Source organism: Lonchura striata, chromosome 2 (genome assembly GCF_050655825.1).
Source record: "Lonchura striata isolate lonStrDom1 chromosome 2, ASM5065582v1, whole genome shotgun sequence".
Classification (NCBI taxonomy): Eukaryota; Metazoa; Chordata; class Aves; order Passeriformes; family Estrildidae; genus Lonchura; species Lonchura striata.
The window spans coordinates 83,101,285-83,124,449 of record NC_140704.1 but is presented as its reverse complement, the minus strand read 5'-3'; the positions used below and the strand labels follow the sequence as shown (position 1 = coordinate 83,124,449).

General features: G+C 38.2%; 1 protein-coding gene across 3 annotated transcripts in view; it reads left to right on the top strand.

Moving 5' to 3' along the window:
• FBXL7 (F-box and leucine rich repeat protein 7) overlaps positions 1 to 23,165 on the top strand; it is a 301,568-nt gene that overhangs the window by 44,713 nt on the left and 233,690 nt on the right. The window contains exon 2 of one of the 3 annotated variants that reach the window (XM_085571678.1): positions 8,106 to 8,176. The exons of the other annotated variants lie outside the window; for them this stretch is intronic. The gene's annotated coding sequence lies outside the window, so the exon portion shown is untranslated. The remainder of the gene's footprint in view (positions 1 to 8,105; positions 8,177 to 23,165) is intronic. 3 annotated transcript variants of the gene reach the window in all.

Sequence of the window (23,165 nt, the reverse complement as noted above, 5' to 3'; positions counted from 1 at the left end):
TGGAACCCAGAACATGGGCCCAATAAATACAAAATAAATGGTAAACTGTTGGTGTCCAGAAACATAAATTCTGTAAAAGCAATGTAATGATTTCCTGAAACTACATAAAATTGAGATATATTCCTAATTTGCATGAATCTAGTACAAGGAGAATACTCTAACCAATATGTGTCTCAGAAATTTTTGGCATTTTTATGCATTTGCTTTCAAAATAAGTTTTATTTGAGTTTTAGAAGTTTTCCTTGCTCTGTGTGATTTATCTTTTATTTTTAGAGAACAGGGCAGTTAAAAATCTATTATGTAGAATAGAATACAGATATTCTTGTTTTATTTTTTTTTTTACTGTCATTTAAGACTTAGACAACGCTAAACAACTGAAAGAAATATTACTTTAAACAAAATGCAGTATTTTAGTTCTTGGTGTGTTTCTTTTTCAGACAATTTATGTTCAAATAATTCTGTTCTTTGGCAACAGATGAAAATATACTCTTCTGAAAGAACAATCAAGAGCTAATCCATTCATCTCTGCTAAAATTTCCCAAAACCAGAAACCCTTCAAATATGTCCCAGTTCCCTACAGATAGCTCACAGAAACTAAAGGTTCTCCTTGTCTGTGTACCAGACTTCTTTTTCTTTGCAAGCAATTTCCCCAGAAAACTGAGGCTCTGAACAGACATTGCTGTTCAGCACCAGGATTTTTTGGCTGGGCTGACCACCACTTTAGCTAAAAACTTGTTCCTGGCATTGGTCAAAACCCAGACAGCAACTAAACAAGCAATTAAAACTTTGCTTGGATAGTAAAGGGTTGTATTTATTATTTTGAAATGCAAGATTCAAAGACTGCCATATATGATCCTCTAGGCATCAAAGAGCTCAGGAAATTTTGCAGCACTTAAAGGACTTGGAGGTGGTGGACAAAATGTCTTCAAGTACTAGAATTCACACGTATGACTGTTGGTTTTTGTCATACAACATTCATCCTCACACACACAGTTTGTTTTTTTTTAATTCAATTTGATTGAAAATCAAGCAGCACAACTTTCAATCCTGTTGTTCATTTTTTCTTAACACAGGTGGTCTAGATTTTGTTGCACCTGTGCAGCAAGATAAAACAGCTTTCTTGGAAAGTTAGCTTGAATTTTCACTGCAGTCAGCTGAAATGTGTGGTTTTACTTTAGAGATTTGAGTAGCTTTCTTCTTTTTGTACAAGTCACTTTATATAATTTTTTCAGTAGTGAAAGCTAACTTGTATTGCATTTCCGTATGAACACTTAGCTTTGTTTACACTTAAATGCTGAATGTTTTGTTCTTTTAAGCTTAAGGAAATTAAGTGTGCTGTATATCTGGGAGAAAACGGATGAACAGGTATGCTGATAAATTGTTTTATGATAATTCCCAGATAATGTGAACCTATTACATATCTATACGGGAACCTGGATCTGCTTCTAGAAAGGTTGAAAGGAACCCTGGCAAGGGGACATGCTCCAGGTAGCAGAGGAGGGCACAACCACTCCAAGACACCTTCTGGTCCACCATGAGGGTAAAAAAGCCTTCCTTCCCATAGCTGCACGGCACAAGAGGTGTCTTTGTGGTGTCTTTGTGTGTCTTTGGTTATATTTCAGGCAGAAAAGTAGCCAAAATGGATCAGAGGAGCCCTGACAAGTGGTCATGCTCCCTGCTACAGAGGAAAGCAGAAAACCTCTAGAGTCCAGTGCCAAACTGCCTCAGGGGAAGATTCCTTCCTGACCCCAGGACTGGTGATTAACTTTTCCCTTAGCATGTGACCAAGACCTGCCTCCTCATCCCACAGCTTTCTGATCATGCCTCCCAGGAAATGCCCAAGCCCTATTCTCTTTCAACTTGAAGCCATCTCAGGGCCTTCCAAGATGGACCAAGTGCCATAGTCCTGATCAAACTTGGGGGCAAGAATCCTTTCCAAGCATAGTGGGTGCTACAAAGTGCTGAGACCCCTGGAAAACAATTCTGGATCCCATTTCTTATGGCTGCTGCCTGTGGCTCCACGGGGTATGAGAATAGGCTCTTCAGTTCTCCTCAGACAGGAGCATTCAAGAAGGGACATTCAAGAAGGCATTCCCTTGGTCTTGGCATTGCTACCCCACTGAAAAGGTGCCACAGTCCCTGGCACATCCAGGGGTTGGTGGTTCTCATCTCTGGAGGGGCTTGTATCTGTTCTGTAGGCCTGAAGCAGATTTCCATCCACCAGATGGGCCTTGAAATGGCTCCTCCAGGAGCTGGCTTTGCAGTGGAGAACCTCCAGGAACCCCCTGCAGCCTTCCCTTGTTAGCCTCCATCAAGTAATTCCACTGGCTCCTCAAGGACTTTTTCTCTGATGTTTCCACCATGCCCCCCTGGCCTGCTCTGGCAGCACAAGGTGGGGGAATGCTCCCTTTTATCCTGTCCCTATGGTTTAATCAATTGGCTGCATCTATTGGCTCCTATTTTTTAGATACATAAATATTTATTTTTTTTAGAAACAGTAGACAATAGACTGTCTTTCTTCTTTTCCTACATCAATTTCATTACATATGTTTTCCAGGCAGTGCCATTGCTAATTCAGCAGGGCAAATGTGCATGTTACAAAAGCTCTTGTAAAAGAAAAATTATTGCAGTTTCACATTTCTACAGGAGGCAAACACAATCAAATCCCTGCAACTGCCCTATGTTTGCTCTGTTGTTCTCAAACTATAAATGTTTTATGGAAACATTGGGATTTATATGTACACTCATCCTTTAAGGAGAAGAATAGGTCTCGGTCTCCTGGCATCTTGCTTTACTAAAGATGTGAAGCCTCTGGCTTTTCTACTCCTGCTGCATGTTGCTTTCTGCAGTATGGGACAGCACTCACACCAGAGCTCCACTGAGCTCCAAGGCAGATGGACAGCTGATGGGTATAGCTTTGCCACTAAGCAGACCGCTTTAAAATACCAAATACTAATGTAGTTATTGCAGTATGTTTCTGATTTTAAAAAGTCCATTTTTCATTCCTCATTCCAAAACCATGTTTAGTAATGCCAAAAGAAGCAATGAAGTGATCTTTCTAACATAGAAATTTGTTAGAAACCACAAGAAAATCTACTAGTGTTGAAAAATTAGTGTCCAAATTTTTGATATTTAAATACTAATACCAATCACCTCATGACTAGAAGACTGACCTATATGTCAAAGAATCCATAGGTGAGAGTGAAATCCATACCATAATTTAAGTGGCCTGATCCTATTGTGCCTTCTGACTTGGAAATATTGCAGTGGTTTGCCTTTTGGGGAGATTGTTTCCTTTTGCTTTTTGTAATTTTTTTCTCTTTGTTGAAAAGCTCTTGAGACAACTATTAAATAAAGGCAAACAGCTAACAGTCCTTTTCTTCCATCAAAGTATGGAAAAACATATCCATCTGCCTTTCTATGAATTGTAAGGGAAGGAGGTGAAAGCTATGTTAAATATCTGAGGAATTATGAAGTAGGGCAAACTGCACTGTGATTGTCTGTATCAGCTGCATAACTCATTCATCACTATTACAGTTTGCAGCTGGGGATATTGCAGGGTTCTGACATGAACTGAATTGGGAAACATCCTGGTGAGTCGACTGCATAGTGTAGTTAAGAGGCTCTGCAGTTACTTCATGTTGTAAATGCTTCTCTGTTGCTGTTAAGAAAACCAGTACCATTTTAAACAAAACGCTTGAGTGACTTCTGACTATTAGAAAGGTCTAGACTGATGACCTGCAGTTTCAAATTTTGATTTTGTTTTTTAAAAGTTCTCGGGAGTGTCACATGAATGGGAACCTTCTTTACATTTTCCTAACCATTTTTTTTCAGTGCACACACTGGGGTAAGTAGAATTTGAATTCTAAGAGAGAGGGAATAGTGCCTGTTTGCTGTCCCCCACTAAAACTGTCACCAGTAGTTCAAATATTCCAGCATTTTAATTTCTTCTTTGCTTTCCCTTTTTCTTTCCATCTCTTTTGCATGTACCCACTGCTTTGACTGGCATTTTTTTTTCTATTTGCTTTTGTTTCCTAAATATTTGCTTTTTTGCTTAGTCTTTTGCCCTGCCTGAACATTTAACTTTCAGTTCTGAATTCCAGCCTCTTCTGGTTTGTCCTAGTAGAATCCTGATCATCACACTTCCAGATACTGACAGAAGAGTGCAGCTATTGATCTAGAAAGTGGTATAACCATATTGGATGTAAGCCCCATCTCTTCTGATAAAAGTAGAAAGGCTGAAATGTGGCGATGTCCCTTCAGGCCACTAGTGTGCAGTAGCTTCATTGCAATGCAACAGCAGTGTATGGAATATATGATGTATGGTTTTCATAGAAAGAGAATATATGATGTATGGTTTTCATAGAGAGAAATACCCTGAAAGGACAGAGGTCTTGGAAGCCTTTCAAGTTGAGTTTTGAATTTTGGGGGTTTATAAAAATTTATAAATTCCTTCCCTAAAATTCAGAGATTTAACATTGTAGTTTCAGATTGCATAGTATATATTATGTTTTAGTAGCTGAGTTTTACTGAGAAAACTGCTGTGATGCCTTTTCAGGGAACTTTTCTATCCCTATGCTACTGCAAATAATTGCTATCTGAACTAAACATGACTGAGAAAATCCAGCAGGACTCAGGATTCTGAGTAGGCTTCAGTGCAGTAATCTTATAATTTATAGGATAAGTTATTAGTGCTGTTTTGAGCATAACAGGATCCTATTTTTTAGACAGCATAGCATGTGTAGCTTTTGTCAATTAAATATAGGAAGTGTTTACAGTGATGGTCTCACTGTACTAGCTAGTGGGAAAGAAAGATAATTTTTTCTGTCTTGGACATGGGGTATGTGCTGTACTAAATTAATTACATGTATTAAGCTGTTAGTCATCTTTCAACCAAGGCTTCTGTTCAGTCTAGCACTTGCAAACCAAGAGTATCCACTTTCCCCTTTTCCCAAGTCTTGCAAGTAACTACAAATCGACCATTTGCCTTGAATTTGTCATAGTTACTAGTGATAAATTATCTTTCCCATAAAGATATGGGGGGGAGGAGGTGAACATAATTACTTCTGTGCTGTGGTTATGACCCTTAGAGTGAGCTAAGTAGAAAGGACGTGAGGGCTTAGAAGCCTTAGAGAAGGTCAGATGGCAAACTTGACTATGTACTACACTTTCTCTTTTCATGACACTAACTTCTCCTTGACCAGGAAAGCCCAATTCATTTTCGAAATTTTAATTTTTTCCCTTTTCTGTCAGTGTAAGGACAATGTTCCTTTTTTATAAAGTTTCAAGTTTTATTTTCCTGGCTTAAATTAGAGTTTAGGTTTACAATAACAAAAAGCTGCTTGGTTTTTACCATAGTTATAAATATAGAAATGACTATTCATAAATCTAAATAAGGCTGTAAAATTCAACCTGATTGTAAAAAAGAATGGAAGGGATTTTTTAGATTATGCATATGGACTTCATTCATCCCCTAGTCCATAAAAAAGCTCAGCTGAGCTTTTTTAAAGGATTCAGGTCCACAATTCCATGTTTTTGCATTGGACACCTTCAGTGTGACACACAACGAGGAGCTGCCTACTTGGCAGTTACTGGGGATCAGGGTGCTCGTGAGGAAGGCCCTAGTACTGATTTTAATGACTGTTGGCAGAAGGCATTATTAATACTTTTAAAAGTTTGCTGATAGCTACTCAATGCATGCCAAGAGGCTAAGATGGGTTCACTCAAGTCTGGTACTGGGGACATATCTGTATCCATCACCATTCTGCTGAAGATAACTGGAAAGATAACTCATTGGCAGTGAAGTCTAAAGTTAGGGTTTCATACTTTTGCCTGCCTGAGAAGGGGGTTCTGTTGCCTTCTACTACACCCAAAATGCTCTTTTTTCTAGCAAAAATGTGAAATAATGGACTTTATTTCATTTGACATAATTTGGCATATGGCATCTTATATGTAGTGGCCTGCCACCTCTCAAATGTATGATTGCAGTATTTTTTAATGCTTTTAGAATACATCATTGGATATTAGTACATTATAGATATAGAATACATTATGGATACTAGTAGTCAGTCTAGACTTAAAGTTGCAAGTTGCTTTTCTTCATCATGAAGTTCCATTTCATTGTTTTGTGCTGTCCCTGAAATACTAGTATGCTTTTCAAAACAGTCTGAACTTGCTTGATGAACTGCACCCCGTTTATTTCAGTAGCTGCATAATGCAGCTTCACAGAGATGATGAGAAGAGTCTTTCAAGGCTGCAGCAGGTCTCACTAAATCCATCTAAAAAAGAAAGAAAACAAAAGAAAACAGACTGGGAACTGCATACCCAGCTGCATCTGTTTTTAAAGAGGATATTACCCCAACAGTTTAAAGATCAGATTGATAAATTTGTCTCATTTTATACTATTATTATTTCATTCCTCTTAAAGCTCTTTTGTGATTCTGTGACTACCCAACCTTGGCAAAAGGCCATTGTGATGAGCCTTTACTTTTTGGCAGATAGCCGATGTTGAATTCCTGATTAACACAATGGGATGCCTGCACCAAAACTCTTAATCCAGATTTTTGTGTCAACCTTTAAACATACTTACATCCCAAAGGAAGATTGAGTGTGGATACATTAGGCAGTGTTGGTGGTTACTCTTTACAGAGATGCCTGAAAAATGCTTCCTCCTGACCATATTCGCAACCTAAACCCAGTATTGTGCTTTCATATTCAGGCTCTGTCTCTCTTCCAGGCACCCTGATTCTGAGTGTCTTGGATTTTCTAAGGTATGATGGCACAGTTATAAGAGGATATATGAAGTTCAATCTATGACCTGGTGGTCTGAACCTCTTTTTTTTTTTTTTGTGAAAACAGGTGTTGAAGTTGACTATTTTGAATGCACTGAGCTCAAATCCTCCATCCGATGGTGGGTGCCTTATTCCCCTCCTCATTTTTGTAGGAGGTGTCTGCTTTTGGGACCGTATTGCAAGGGAAGGGACTTAACCTGTTATTGCAGGTCTTTGGCACAGAGATGGTTTAGGATGTATGAACATATGGCATATATGAGCACATGATTTGGGGTTACAAGAGATTTTGCATGTATAGCAGTCAATTAAAAATTTGAGGCATGCTGATCAATCCCTTGACTTCCCTGGCCACGTGCTTTTTTCCTGTGAATTTCTTTCCAAGGCATGTGAGGCATTAATGTTTTTCTGCTCTGGGAATAAGTTGCTTCAGAAGCATGATGAGTCCCTCCCTCTATTTTAAGTCTTAGAACTGACTATACTGGCACACTATTCTAGCATATACCATGCCTCATATCCAGAAAATGTGTTTTTTTCTTTCACAGAAATATGTATTATTCTTTTGGAGATAGTCTCTGTATATTCCCAATCATACAATGAAAGACTAAAGCAAAGGTCTCTCAGCTGGAAACTCAGTAAACCTGGACAACTTCTCTTTGTCTGGAAAGTTCCTGATATTTTATGTACATCTCATAAAGATTACTTTACTAATCATTAATTTACTGATGATATAAAATGTTTAAAACTTACTCCTGTTCATGTAGATAGGTAGCATCAACCCTTGGTTACAGGTTAATCCCAGGCAATACTGACAGTAATTGTAAATTGTCTTGGAATTGGTTCATTTACCTTTCACTGCAAAGTTTTCTCCTGGTCTGCAATGCCCACCCACATATTTATATACTCATTTGGAGAGCTCAGCTGCAGGAGCTGGGCCAAAAACTGGTTTTTTTTATATGCACATACAAACACACACATAGAGAATAATGAATATTTTGGTGAATAAATGCTTAACAGTTAAAAATGTGGTTTGAATTATGTAGTTTTCTGTTTCATATGAATGTGTATCATTCCCATCAGAATGGGTTCTTTTGTAAGCTGGTACATTTGGAGTTTGCAGTTACTGCATTCCTTAAGCCCAAATTTCTGTTGTATGTTAAGGGAAAAAGATGCCACAAATCTGCAAGGTTCTAAAAAGATTGTGGTGTTGCACTCAAAAGGCCTAAGATGGAGATGGTGAGGATCCCCAGCCCATTCCCAAAACTGGATCTCATCAGTACTGCTGGAACAATTTGATAGCAAACTCCTATTTTTCAGGTTGCTTTCCAGCCTTCTGGCAGCTGTGTACTCTGCTCATCAAAACCATGAAAAAGACTTGACGTTCATTGGTAAGGTTTAAAATCATTTACATGCGTAACTTTGAGTGTTTGAAAGGTAATGTTAATGACATGTCATTAGCCTAAGTGATAACAATCTGTAGTGCTCAGTATTGCTCATTGTAAGTTTTTTTCTATAAGATTTATGTGGTATTTTTGCTATGTTTTAACAGTTTGAACTGCAATTTTCTATTTTGGATATCTGTCTCAAGCAGACCTGGAGGTGGGGAAATGAGCTAAAACTTCTTTGACGAAGACTAAACAATTATATCCTCTCTTTTCTTAAAGTTTAGCATCTTCTTAATGTGAAGGAATTACTTTATATTTAATCGGAGGCTACTTAGATGTTGAGTATTCTACTGCTTATCTAGGGAGGGTAAAAAAGCCCCAACTTGGCAAAGGTATAAGACCTTTAAGAGTGCTATAAACATGGCGTCTGAGACAAGAGCAGAGACTTGCAAAATTTGAATGATAATATTTCATATATTCACAACATAGTTCATTAGGCTTTGAATTATTACACTGTATGAAGTACAATGGTGAGACTGTGAGCCCTGAGAGTTAACTGGTGCTTACAATGTTGATATGGTTATATCTTGTCTTTATCTTTGGAAGGTGAGGATAATTCCACTGTAGGGTATGGATACAAATTAGCTTTCATGAGCCACTTATGTTCTAGTAATAGTTTTAGTTCTATTTCTCTTTTCTGTTAATAGTATTCTATTCTTTTATTGAAAAAAAAATTAAATAATCTTACCCTGCAGTAAATATGCCCAAGGCAGTACACAGAGCAGCAAGAAAAAGGCAAAATATTGAATAAATGTTTTGTAAAGGAATTCTGTTCACCCATGGCTGGTCTAATAACCATCCTGTGGAAAATAGAAGACATAATGCAATGCAGTATCATATATACATATATATATGTGTATGTGTGTGCGTGTGTGTGTGTAGAAAGACAGGGAAAAGCAGATTAAGATCAACTTTTCAACCATTTTGCCAAATTGAAGTATTTTTGCCAATGCCTATTTACTACAGAAATGTAGGCACATATTGCTTAAAAAATATATTTTTTCTCTTTGAAACAGTATTACTGTTGTTTACATTTGTCTCTAAAATTACTGTGTTAACTTGTAACAGATGTCAACTGCAGGTTTATTTTTTTGTGGAAATAAAACATGAACCGATTGTGCAACTTGTGGTAGGGTTTGAATTTCCATTAACTGCCAGCTGATTCTAGGACAGATGTTCTGATAATAGTGAAGTAAATGCTACATTAACTAAAGCACACACGTGTGCCCTTAGCAGACAAGTAGTGTTCAAAACATTCCCACTGCTTTACCTTGTCATGCCTTCATGCTGGCTGTCAGCATTCATTAGCAATCTGTGTTAGAAGTAGGGCTCCACTTTGGCTGTAGGAGATCTGAGCTGTTATTCTTATGGTTTCTCTTCTGCTCAAGAATCATTCCAAGCCTAAATTTAGCATGCTTTTTTTTTTTTTTAATCTCATTTTAGTGTAACATTCAAACTGATAACACTAACCAAGAGCATGTCTGATTTTAGAGCTGCAGTCTTGACAATGTTAGTACTGGAAGAAAGCTTCTGTTGCTCTTTGCATTATGGATCTTTGTTTTTCTCTTGGGGCTGGAACATAAAGTTCATTATATGGTAATGCTTGGGAGCACCTGAGTCCTTTCTGTTTTTGAGAAATAAACATTTTTAGATTTAAAAGTGTTGTTTATATTTACAATGTTATAACTCATCTAGAAATTTTAGTTTTATCTTGTAGTTTCAATTTAAATTAATAGACATTTGTTAATGTTGGTTTGATCTTTTGAGGAAGTTATTTTTAGTTAGTAAAATAAATTGTAAAATATTATAATCTTAGGTAAAATATTATCTTAATGTATATGTATGTATGTATGTATTTTAAGTATTTTTCTTGCTTTTGATAATCTTTCTCTTAATGCAGATTGTATTTCATACAGTCTCTTCAAAGAGAAATTAAAAGTGAATTTTTATATATTGTAATATATAGGATCTATTTCTTTGTTGACAAGTGAAAGAGTTACCCAAATACATCTGTGATTGATATGAATGTCTCCTGTTAAGCAACTGTGCATATCTTGGCAAGACCACCATTTTTCCAGCCAGGTTATCCTTATAACCCTTGGTCAGATGACTCTTGATATGCACAGTAAGATACTGCTCTAGTGCTTTTATTGGCTTAAGAAAATATAATTGTATGAAAAAAAAAAAAACCCAAACAAATAGTAATCATTTTTAGGGCCTGGGATGAGTAAGGAAGCATGAATTTTATTGCTTAGTTAAATTTGGAATTCTTGTCAGTAAGCACCTGGTCTGCTTTGATTTGTATGATGAAATGGAAGGATTCAAAGTGTGCTTCCATCGCTGGTGCACTGTTTGAACAGCCAGTGCTTTTTTTTTTTTTTTGTAAATCATGGCAAAAATAGCTCATCTAATCTCATCTCATTAATTATACCTTTGTCTGTTCTGCTGCTCATGCTTAGAATTAGGTTTCTGTTGGAATTTCCTGCTTCCTGAACTCAGTTTTAGGTGGAGTTCTTGACATCAAATGGGTTTATCTTTAAAAGCACCGGGATGTGACGTGTCCAAAACTAATGAAGGTCTGCCATCAACATCAGTAGGGTAGATACCTTGCAAGACAGATGTTACAGGTTGGTGTGGAATGTGGGGTATTTCAAAGGCAGCAGCACACTGCCAACTAAGTGGATAGGAACATGGAATTGTCTATTAGGTTAATATTTGCTGGGCCTTGCAGGGGTTGGCTGGAGAAGGGAGATTTGGGGAGATGCATCTCCAACAGTCTGGCAAAAGCCACATAGAATTGGTAAATGGAAGTGTGTAGAACCTTGCCTTAGGTAGCAATGCTCAGTTAAAAACCAAATTGACAGTGAGAAGTGTGGGGCTTGGGTGTGGGAACACACAGCTGACAAAGGCGCAAAATATTGGGAGTGATAGAAGATGTTTATCTTGCTCTTGCCTTAGCATGACTCTGTGCTCCCTCAGGGCCGTTCTTAGGGCTTTACCCCAGTGCCTCCAGTGGAGCAGTGGAGACCAGTGCCCTCATTGCAGTGCTCCTGATATTATGCCTATAGGTTTTTCTCCTATTAAACTGCTGTCCCTTCATCTTCCCCCAGTGTGAAGGAATGCTTTTTATCTATTATATTTTCTGCTTTTCTACTGTTGTCACTAATGTCTGTTTGGTCTAGTACCATGACAGCTAAGCACCTGTAGCCATATAGTCATAAACCCCGTAATCAAAAAAGGGTTGTTTTATTCTACACAGCAGCTGTCTGGAATTGATGTGTCTCTCTTTCTTAGCTACCAGGAGCATTTTTTTTCTCTTCCATTTTAGTGCTGGGAATCTGAGATTCCCATGCATAACCTTGTCATGGAATTCTGTGAAGGAGTAGTTTCTGGTTCCAGTTGGCCACAGACCTTAACCGCACTAAAAGTTCACAACAGAGTAAATCAAGTTAAAAAACTGCACATCACAGGTCTGAGCCTGCACTAGATTTAGAGTTTTGTGTAATCCCATCCTTACCTTTTCCTTCAGATTTTTTTTTTTTTAAATTTTGATTTAAAAAGTCCAGGAAAAATGACATTTTAAGAGTTTAAAGTTCAATAAATAGGTTGCTAATGCATAGCTTCCTGTTAAGCAGTTGGGATTTTTTGGAAAATGCTACAGTTTTAATATACTTTGACAGATCTCTTTCAAAACTTACAAACCTTATAAAGCGTGATGAGAAATTAATATTATTTGGTATCTTCTGGGAATGTGGCCAGTATCTGAATGAAAAAGGGAGGATTGAAAAAAGTTTCAATCAAAAAACTATTATCTGCCTTGAATATAGCTTTCTGCCACTGCTCTGTTGTACATAATTTGATATTAAAAAGTGAAAAGTTAGACTGACACTAAGATACACTGAAGAAAAAAAATAGCTATGGACTGAGGACAGAATAAATGCTTAACTTCAATGACAGGTTTCATGCTGTTCATATTGTTAAATATTTAGTTGAGGGTTTTTTTTTCTTAGATCAGTTTTAATTGAACGAAACCTGCTGTATTTAGATCAATTATTCATTTCTTCTGGGCACCAAACCATGGAGGCAATAGTATGTGTATTAACATACCTGTCCTATGAAAATGATTCAGAGGTACTCAAATAGTGGCATGATCATTATAGTTTTCTTTATTCTATGTTCTGCAATTCTCCACAAACATCAAAGATAGACACAAGAATCAGCACAAAGGTTCAACAGATTTTCAACAAATGTGTTTTGATATTTGTCTTAAATGATGCTGACCTCAGTATATTAAAAAAGAAATCAACTGCTTCCTTCCAATAAAAGGGAGAATATAGGGGGCATGCAACATTCTGTGTGTTTTTCTGCTAATTAGAGGTTTGAAGGAATTGTGCATGAAAAACTCCCCACTGAGCTTACTGAATTTTACGTAACAGCCCTATTATCTGGTATTAGTGTTAAATGTCTTTTTTCTCTCATGTCCCCATGCTGGTAGATGAAAACTTACTCTTTGGGCTTTTTATGTCGGCTTGATTTCACACAGTGCTAAGTGAACGCAAAAGTCCTTTTAAATGAGCTCAGAGCAAGGAAAATCTGTTTCAGTAGGAAAAGTGGTTGGGTCTATTTTGGAATGTTGTTGTGGCTTTAGAATAGTTAAGAAAACTACTGAAACTACTGTGTAATATTTTAGCTGCCTATGGGACTCTTCAGCATGCAAAATGCATGATGTCATCTTCCCATTGTCCCTGTTGGTTTGGGGAAGGGAGGAAGAAGGTATGGAATGAAATTATGAGAACAGTCTCCAATATAGACTCTTCTCAGGGTTACAGCCTGAGAATTAGAGCAAAGAGAATGTCTTAGCTCTAATAAATACATCTGTTGCTTTGTCTGCAACTTTTCACATGCTTTACATTCCCCATTTATTTGCACTGCTTTTGTTGTTTATGGAGGCTGGTTGTTTTAACTATTCCAATTGTACAAAGCAGATAGCTTTCTTGGGTTGTGATTTGCTAGTTCAGTTGTATGGCCAGAATATGTAGCATGACATAATATAAATAGTCAATGAAAGATGTATATAACAATATGGTAGAAAGCCCAAAAAAAGCTGTTAATTGTCTTTCTATACTTCCTCTGGATTCTTGTGGATTTTTTGGCATAAGCATTTTGGTGTAACAGAAGATACAAACTACATCGCATTAATCGATTGCAGAAAGCTAACTCTGATATCCTGCTGTGTTACTGCATTATTGATACATTTGTAATATAAAAAAGTTAATACTTAGATACTACCTCTGAAGGAGAACTTGAGGAAAATATAATTTATGCTTGTTCTGAGCCCTTGTTTTGTTTTGCTAGTACTTGCAATAAATATGAGGGATTTCTTACTACGGGAAAGTATTTTGCACTGTTCAGCTTTTACTACTTTTGTTCCCAAAAATTATTACAGGTTATTGATTCCTCCCTAGGAGTTGCCAGCCTGGTTTTCTTGTGTGCCACTGGCCAGGAGGGCTCCTGCAGAAGTCTGTATTCATCCTGGCCTCATTTATTCTCTAAGCAGACACTGTGATGTAAGCTAAGGTTTTAATTCATTCAGGGTGTGAGTGTAAGCATCCACGTGTGAGTGTGTGTGGCATCCATGCACTTCCTCACATCCTGGAACAGTTCAGTTCTGCTTCTTTGCTCACCTACCATCAACTTGTGTCCTGTCAAAGGCTTTTGACTGCCTTTGTGGCCCATAAAGCCAACACTTCACACAGGCAATTCAGAGCCGTCTCCTGCCAATGTTTCTCAGGCCTTTTCTGTTACTTCTGATGATGATGTTTTCTGAGAGAAATCTTAGACCCTGACAGATTGGAAAGATTTTTAATTTCACTCCTAATCTCTAGAAGGATTTAACCCATTTTGAGAAGTGTCACCCGCATCTGAAATATTTTCTATGTCCCATACAAGGCCTGTATTGCCACCAATTGGTGTTTGCTGCTGCATGCACTGAGCCTCTAGATAAAGGAGTTAGGGCTATTCTTGATAATTTTCACTACTTGGCTCTACAAGTATTCTTCCAAATTGTCTCCATATTTCTTCAAAGGCCTTCTTTTAATCTCACCCACTGTGATTACTTAGTCTCTTCACCTTTTCTTCTTTGACAGGTAAATTGCTTCACATATGCGATGTTTGCTTGTACAAACAGTTTTGTAAAGTCTTTTAGAGAAAGGAAGAAGATCAATTAAACTATTGAGATAAGGCTGGTGAAACAGTGGAAAAGGTCTTCCTTTTCCAGGCTATCCTACATGCTGAGAGAAGGCTGTACTGCTGTTGCCAAGCTTTTGACATCTTTCAAAATTGTAATGAGAAGTTTAAACACCTACTGGTATCCTTTGGAGGGAAACTGTTCATGAAATATGACCTACCAACCAAAAATAATATTTTGAACCTGGGAGTCAGGTTAAATTAACATAACAACTAAAAGACAAATATGCTAATCTTTCCTGTTGCTCATTTTTTCCAGTTGAGGCATTTGTTGCTTAATTGTGACTGACTTTATGCATAAACAGCTTTGCACGGTTAATACATTGCTTTCTAGCAAGTATCTGGACACTTTCCTACTTAAGACTAGTCAGTGTTCTCCTGGTGCCCATTTCCTCTCTCCTTCCTTCCCCCATTCAAAATACCCTAGGTTTTGTTCAAATGGGAAAGGCATCAGTGTATCCAGAGGTATTCAGATTAAAAGCACAGAGCTCTCAGATTTAAAACGCTGCAGTGGAGGTGCGTGGATGGTAAAAACAAAGCTTCCCATTTGGTATTTCAGCCTGGATTCAAGTGACACAGCTTTGCCTGGTCACAGCTTTATTGCAACTTTTGACAGCAGTGGTGAAGGAGCACTAATTTGAAAGACAACTAGCATTTGGCGCAGGGCACTGCTGAGCATCTCAGCCTAAATGTAACAGTTTAGGAGTAAGCAATGCTGCTTGAATAGCTGTGAACAGGAATTCCCAGTCTTACCCTGTGGCCTACATTCCTGTGCAGAAATGCATAGGACTGTCAGTGATTTCAGTTCCATGATGGCTGACCAGGCCAACCACACCATTTCGCACTGTTGTTTTAAATGATGGCTGCTTACATTTATATCATGCTCTTTGATTCTTTGCCTTTCCTGAGAAGTTAGCTGAGAACTGAAAACAATGCTAACAGTTGACCTGTGGAGGACAAAGGGGCTTTTTGTTTAAAAATAGAGAATGTGAATGCCAATTTTGGTCTTTAGATATGTTTCTGGCAGAGTAGGTTAGCCCAAATGCTCTTTTGTTTTTCCTTAGTAAGGGTACCTAGACATCTGAATTCTATCCTTCATACTGTCAAGCAATATCTGGAAGAAGCCTAATAAACATGGAAATGTTTCAAACTTTTTTTTTTTAATAAAGGCATTGTTTTTAGAAAACACTTTGGGCAAACTCTAGACCAGGCACAGTTGTGAGGAAATCATCAATATAATTTGTGTTCTGCAAGGGGAAAAGAGACAAAAACATGAGTTTGTTTATTTTTTTGCATGTATTTTCACTCCCACATCACCTTTAACTATTACAGATTAAAGAAAAGATAGCTGATTACTGCCAAAGCTCTGTGAAGAAAATAATTGGTTTCAGAGGGCTGCATTTCTGTGATTTAATTCGTCAATTTGCATTTAAGTCATTGTGACAACAGTGTTTTCCTCAGCATCCCATCTTCTGAACTCTGAGCATGTGAACTGAGCTGAGGCTGCCCAGCATGACTGTGATGTGGGAGCAGATCCCTTTCCCCAGCTGGCTGTGGCATGGAGCTGCAGTCAGGAGAAGCATGCCCTGGTTGGCTCCTGGGCAATGTGCCACTTTTCTCCTGCTGCAAGGCTTGCAGACAAACTTGGCTGGTGGCCTGATCAGCTGCATTCAGCCTAGGTCTTTAAGGAGCTGAAGAGAATGTATGCACTGTATTTTTTTGGCATGAAATGTAACAGATAAAGAGTATTTTTTACAAAAAAAAAATGCTTAGTTTCTTTTCTTGGTTTTGGGAATACTTGTATATATGACTTCTGCATCTAGTAGTTGGGGTCCTAGTCCCCTGAGCGTTGGCACAGCACAGATGTCGCTGAACAAACAAATCCTTCCTAGCTTGAGACCTACTTAGTGTAGTTCTTGCAGGTCCCACCAGCTCTCTCTGTGCATCAGTGCAGGATTCATGATGAGAAGTTTTTGTAAACATCACAAGGCTTCTGCCCTGCATTTTGAACTGTAACAGCCACACCTGCTCCCCATCCACCTAGACTCACTGAACTGATAGAAACCGCTTCATTTCAAAACCATGAATCTGCATACAATACTGAAGACAATAAAAACTTTCAAATTGGTGTATTTCCAACCTCCTTTGCTTGGGGTGAAGTGGATATGTGAAGACCTTGTCATGGGGTTGGTGTTTTTGTGTCATGTCTCACACAACTTGATTGGCTCACTCAAGCATAAGGTAGGTGTAATCTAGTAGTAGAGATTGATTTCACTCCACATGCTGCTGACTTGAGGGCTGAGAAAAACAGCTTCCCATTCATGGGCTAAAATGCATGTCCTGCATTGCTTTTTGCTCAAGGCAAAGAACATTTATAGTTGGTTCATGTCCAATCCAGCTGCTACAGTCAAAAAATATCAGTATCTGGGTAAAGTAGAGGTAAAACTATTTCATGGTGAAAGTCAAAGAAGATTAAATGATAAATTACTCCCTACAATTGCTTTGGCTTTTTATTTTTTTAATTTTTATTTCCTAATAGTGAAAGATACGTTCTTTATTTCGCCCAAGCAAATCCCTTTGTAGATGGCTTTTCCCCATTGTTTTGTGACCTTGGCTGTGAGAGAGATGTGGTTTTATGTCTGTCTCAGTATCACTAAGTTTGCTGATAGCTATGTTCATTCAAATGTAATAGTGTGCAATTACAAACGAGACAATGTCTTTGCAATACCTGCTTTATATCTCATGGACTCTGGTGACCTGCATTCAGGTGTCTTCTTTCTGGTGTTGTGGGAACAGGCCCCTGATCCTGTACCTCTGACAGCAGTATTGTATGACTACATAACCTGATTTGTGGCTCTGCTGAATCCTTTCTGTTGGGAAGATTGAATGGTTTTTTGCCATTTTCTTCACTCCATTAAAACACTGATGCTTTTGCCTGTGCTTACACCTTCTTGTCTCTTTCCTCCTGCCAGTTAATTTTGGCCCTATTGGTCCCATTCTTCAGACTCAGGTATTGTCCTTCTCTGTAGCCCTATCTCTAATGTCAAACCTTTGTCCAATTCTCCTTCAGTTTCCAACCATGAGCCTCACATCTGTAAAATGGATTAAGTCTCATCCTTTAAAAAAAAAAAAAAGGCATATTTTTTAGAAATTAAAATGACAAACAAAAAACAAACGAACAAAAACCCAGGCAGAAAAAGTGCCTGTTCTCAGACCAGATTACTTCTTTCTGTAGCTGCTCCATTACTTCCACTGGTCACCCACAACAAGCATACTGCTGTTTTTATGGGTTCTACCCCCCCCCCCCGCCCCACCCCCCACAACCTTTCCCATGCAGGATGCCAAGCACACAGGAAGGAAGGAGAAGAAGAAATACTAGTAGCAATAACTGTGATCCAAACAGAATAGGTCTCTGAGTAATGCTGGCACCTCTCTTTCAATATCCTCGAATGAGCTGGGTGAATGTTTTGCAGAAGTGATCAAAGAAAAATCAAAGAGCATTATGTAAACACATCTGAGTTAACAAAATGTCTTATCATGTCTCAATTTACACCTGTAATAAGTTACACAAAAGTTACAGGAACTATTCATATGCACAGAATTTGGATAAAGTCCACTTACTGAATTAAGGGTCCAAGTTCTCTTCCCTATTGTATAATAGTTTTGAAGTGAAACAATACTCTTTTTAAATGATAAAATGAAAAAACTCAAGAAGGAAACTCAGCAGGAACAATGAACACTTTATATTTTCCCCCTTTCTCCTCTCTCTTAGATTTGGCAGGATATTTCAGGAATGGAAAACATAACTTTAACCAGCATACAGAAATTTCTCAAAATTTCTGCTCTTATTAATCTTTGAGCCAAAATTGGCAGAGTTCTTAAACTCACTCTTGCATATTATGTTCATGTGTGCCTTCCTGGTGGTTATCTTTCAGTGTTTTAATAAGCCCCTAGTATAGACAAGATGGTGCTAGGAGAAGAAACACTTGTACCCAGGAGTGACTTGGATAACCACATGTTGCAAAGATTATTATTTTTTATGTGCTTTTACCACGTTAAACTGAAGAACTTAAAAAATGTGGCTTGAATGGTATTTTTAAAGCAGGTGTTCAACTTGGATGCAGTTTTGCATGCATAATTATATACTTACAGGGCCTGATGGTTATCTGAACCATGTTTTATTGCCAAGGGACACATTCTACTATTTGTAATACACACCAGTATAAGTCTACTATGCTTACTCTTGGATTGATATTGCTGCAGTGCTTGAGAGCCCTTGTCATGGATGAGGAGTTTATTGTGTTAAGCTCTTCACAAATGGAGGACAAATAGGTGTTCCCTGCTCCCATAGGCAACCTATGTATGTCTGATAGGATTATTTTTTCTCAGCTGCTCCTCAGATTTGGGAGGGTTTTTCTCAAACATCAGCAAAATTTAATGCTGTCATTTTACATTGATGACAATACAGTGTCATGAGGGCTTCCTCATATTGTAACCTCAAACTTTGATCTTATTTAAAAAAGTCTTTCATAATATTTTAATCCACATCATCAAGAAAACATTCAGGAAAATTCCATCTGTGATAAATGGTTAAGTGGTGTTGCTGTCATTTGTGTTAATACATGCAATAGTGTTGAATGAAGTACAGAGTGAATTTGTTTTCCCATTGTGATTAGATTGTTAGAGCTTAAACTTGGTGGGTTCATGAAGCTCAAATTTGTTACAGGAGAGCATATGGATAGTTATATGGTGTTACTGTTCATATTTAAAATAAAAATGAGGCGTGAGGAGGCACAAGGACAATCTGTGGAGTACTGGAGGCAGGGAAAGAAGGAAGGTGCAGACAGGGACAGTAACTTACTGTTCTGAAGTAGTGAGGTTGGTGTCTTCACAGCCTCTGTAGGGAATTTCTACCACTTTCCCACTGTTGCCATACACAGGTTGCAGCTCTCATGTTTCAGTTTATGCTCATTGTTTTCCATCCTCCCACTGTGCATCACTGTAATGATGCCTTAAGATGCACTTGTCTCCATCTTTTCAATGATCTCCTTGGATGTATCAGAAAACTGCCATGAGGTGTCTCCAGTGTCTTTGATTGTCCAGGTCTCAAAAAGCTCCTGTCCCTCAGCCCTCCTCAGAGGACAATGTTCCAGCCCCAAAACACTGAATTAATTTCAGTTTATTGATGTCCACCCTGCATGAGGGGTCCAAAAGACACAGATGATTAGAAAGTGAAATCTCACAAGTGCTGAACAGATAGAATTCTCCTCCATGTGCTGGATATGACCCTGTTGACAGAGCCCAGGACACTGTTGGCTGTCCCTGCTATATATGAAGCTACAGAGATGTTAAGGTGTCATAATACCTAAATGGTCTTACTACTTACATAAGCAGTCACAGTACTTAAGTAGCGCTATGTTGTGCTATGTAAGTAACATTGATCAGTCCTTAAAAGCTAAAAATCCTGAAAGCTAAAAAGCTAAAAAAGCTAAAAGCTTAAAAGCTAAAAAATCAGATCCAAAGCTTAAAAAACCCCAGGTAGGAGTGAGAAAGTGAGATTGGAGTCAGATGGGATTGAATTTTGAAGTGCAGAATCATATTTGCAGTTGACTGTAGCCAAGGTCCAGACAAATGCAAGCAATATATCTGAAAATAATAAAGCAGGTCTGATTGCATTCTTGACCTGGTTCACTTCTTCTTCATGCATCTTCAAGTGTTTTATTGAAGAGGATGTCTCTGACCATCATATATCAGTATCTATCAGTTTAATACTGTAGCCTAAGGTATGTCTAACCATGGAAGAGCAATGAGCAAAGATGGTGAAATTATGTAAAATCTGCTGTAGATGTGAATCTAGCTTTTTCTCCTTGAAAATATCTTACATTTTTTTTTTTTTTTACTTTTTCTCTTTTTTGTGGTGGTTTTTTTTTTTCTGCTTTAATCAGTCTCCAGGCCTTATTAAACAGGAACAAAAAGAGGAAGAGGAAGTACACATAATCTGCTTTCTACAAAGCAGATTGTATTTATTTATTTAAGTGAGACAGAATCTCAATGTCTTCAGTGTTTCTTAAAAGGAGAATTAAGCAAATCAGCTAGGCAGCCAGCCAGGCAGATGCATTTTTAGGCACTGGCTCAAAGGCAATGTCAAGTCATATTAAGTTGGGTGCCTAGAAATAATATATGTGAGATTAAAAAAAAAAAAAAGAATACTGGAAGATCATCTTGCCACAGTTGTGGATGATGATTTGATAGAGGTTGAAAAGAAATTGCATTGTAAGTCATAAAAGGATGATGAAAAACGCTTTGGAATATTAAGCTAATTTGTATCTCTGGCAAAATGCCGCCTGATTGCTATTTCTCAGACACTTCACTATGAATCACCTGAATATAGTCAATAAAATAGCTGGTTCAAACCAGTTCTCTGGGTCTGACCACCTTCCCAGAAAAAAAAAAAAAAAAAAAAAGGGCTATCTTAATTGTTTACTTGTCTGGAAAACTTGCTCATATAATTGTGTATTTCAGTAGGAGATTTTTTTATATTACCCGGTTGAAACAGCTATTTTGACTTCCCCCCCTTTTTTTTTTTAATATATTCAGCAGTACAAATTAAGCATCTCACCCACAAAGTATCATCTATATGATGAATAACCAATTTGTTTTTAACCCTTGGTGCTGAGATGGGAGAAGAGTTTTCCTCAGCTTTGAGGACCACAGAACCATCAGGGTTGGAAGGGACCTCTGGAAATCATCTCCAACCCTCCTGCCAAGGTAGAGTCACCTAGAGCAGGTTACATGGGAATGTGTCCAGTTGGGGTTTGAATGTCTTCAGTGGGGGAAAATTCATTACCTACTCTGACAGCCTGTGCCAGTGCTCTGTCATCCTCAATGCAAAGAAGTTCTTCTTCATGTTGAGGTGAAACTTCTTGTGCGTTGGTTTATGGCCATTGCTCCTCATTCTGTTGCTGGGCACTGCTATAAAGAATCTGGCACCATCTTCTTGACACCCACCTTTGAGATATTTGTATGTATTGATGAGATCCCCTCTTACTCTTCACTTCTCCAGGATAAACAGGCCAAAAAGCATCAGTCATAGGTGAAATTAAACGGTTTTAATTGCAATATTAAATATATTTCCTACTTGTAACTAACAAGGTAATTAATTGCACCATTTATCTAGCACACGATGAGGTATGCTGGGGTTTACAGAAGCTCATCTCGGTAGATGGTGCTGTTGTGTCTTAAACTACTTCCTAGGATGGGATTGAAATACTGCCCGAGGCAATAGAGGCACTATAAAGGTTCTGCCTCTAGGCGGCCTTAAGCAAGTTTGGTTTGTTTTGTTTGGTTTGTTCTTTGTTGTTGCTTTTTTGTTCGTTTGTTTGTTTTTAATTAAGAATGGGCAGGATTGATTTGGTGAGGGTTTATGTGTCTGTAAAACTTGTACAAAAAAAAAAAAAAAGGCCAACCTTTGAAGTAGGTCATATGGTTAGAGTAAGGCAAAACAAATTCTGTGTGGGATGAATGAGCTGCACTACTGAGTCAGGGAAGAAAGAAAGTCTTTAGGTGTGCACTGAATTATTAGTGCTTATGGCTGTTAGTTGACTGTAAAAATATACAACCTCACCTTATCTAATCATGTTTTTCCTCAAACTGTTTGAATGGCAACTCTGGCACATGTTCCATAAAAAGAAATTTGCACAGAAGAGTGCTGCTAGTATGTGCATGAAAAGAACCCTGTGTTGCACTGGAGTGCTCTGTTCTTACTTCAGTACCTGACATGCAGAAATCAAAACATAAGATTTTCTTTCAGGCTGGGGAAAAAAGCCTGAAGCTATGTGAGCCTGCAAACATGAGATTCTCCACCCCTCATCCACCGCTCCCCCAACCCCTGCTTAGTTTTTCTTAGAAGCATTTCCTCGCTGGATCTGAGGATTTCAATAGTGCAACAGACTAGTGATACAGTCTAAGAGCCACTCTGGTCATTTCTGTTATGTTCCCCAAAGCTTTTTTTGGCTTCTGCACAGCAGATAGTAATTCCTGGATCCCAGTTCTGCTGAGCCAGCTGGGCTCTTACAGCCTGTTTACAGTTGGGAGCTGTGCTGCTGAGAGACTGAGGACAGTAAGAAATATTGGCACTCTCAGGATAGGGGGAGGTAAGGCAGCCTTAAGTCAGCAGAAAATTAGGGCAGCATTAACTTACAGTCTAGGTCTGGGCCAGTCTTAGCCATGTAAGTAGCCTTACAGATGGATAAACTGGAGGGATTTGATCTGTTTAATGATCAGCAGCATTATTTTTTTTTAATAGATATAATTAAAGTAGCAGACTGCTGCCCCGCAGTATGCTCCCAGATGGCAGCACAATCCCTAGGCCAGAATTTCTGTCTGTTTTTTTCTAGGCAATCCCTGGAGCAAAAGAAGTCGGCTTACTATGGTGACTTAGTACAGGATGAGTGCACATCACAAACTCAAAAGCATCCTATTTGTTGAGTATCTCCTGGACACATCTTTTCCATTCTGAGGAGCTGATGTAGTCTAGCTGAGCCAAGCTGCTCTGCTTAATTCCTCAAGAGCAAAAAAAAATAAATTATTTCTATGTCACATCTGTCTGGTTGCCACTCCCTGTCATGAAATCCTCTCTTTGTTACATGCTATTAAGCACACTTGATCTCATAATCAATTTTTAAGG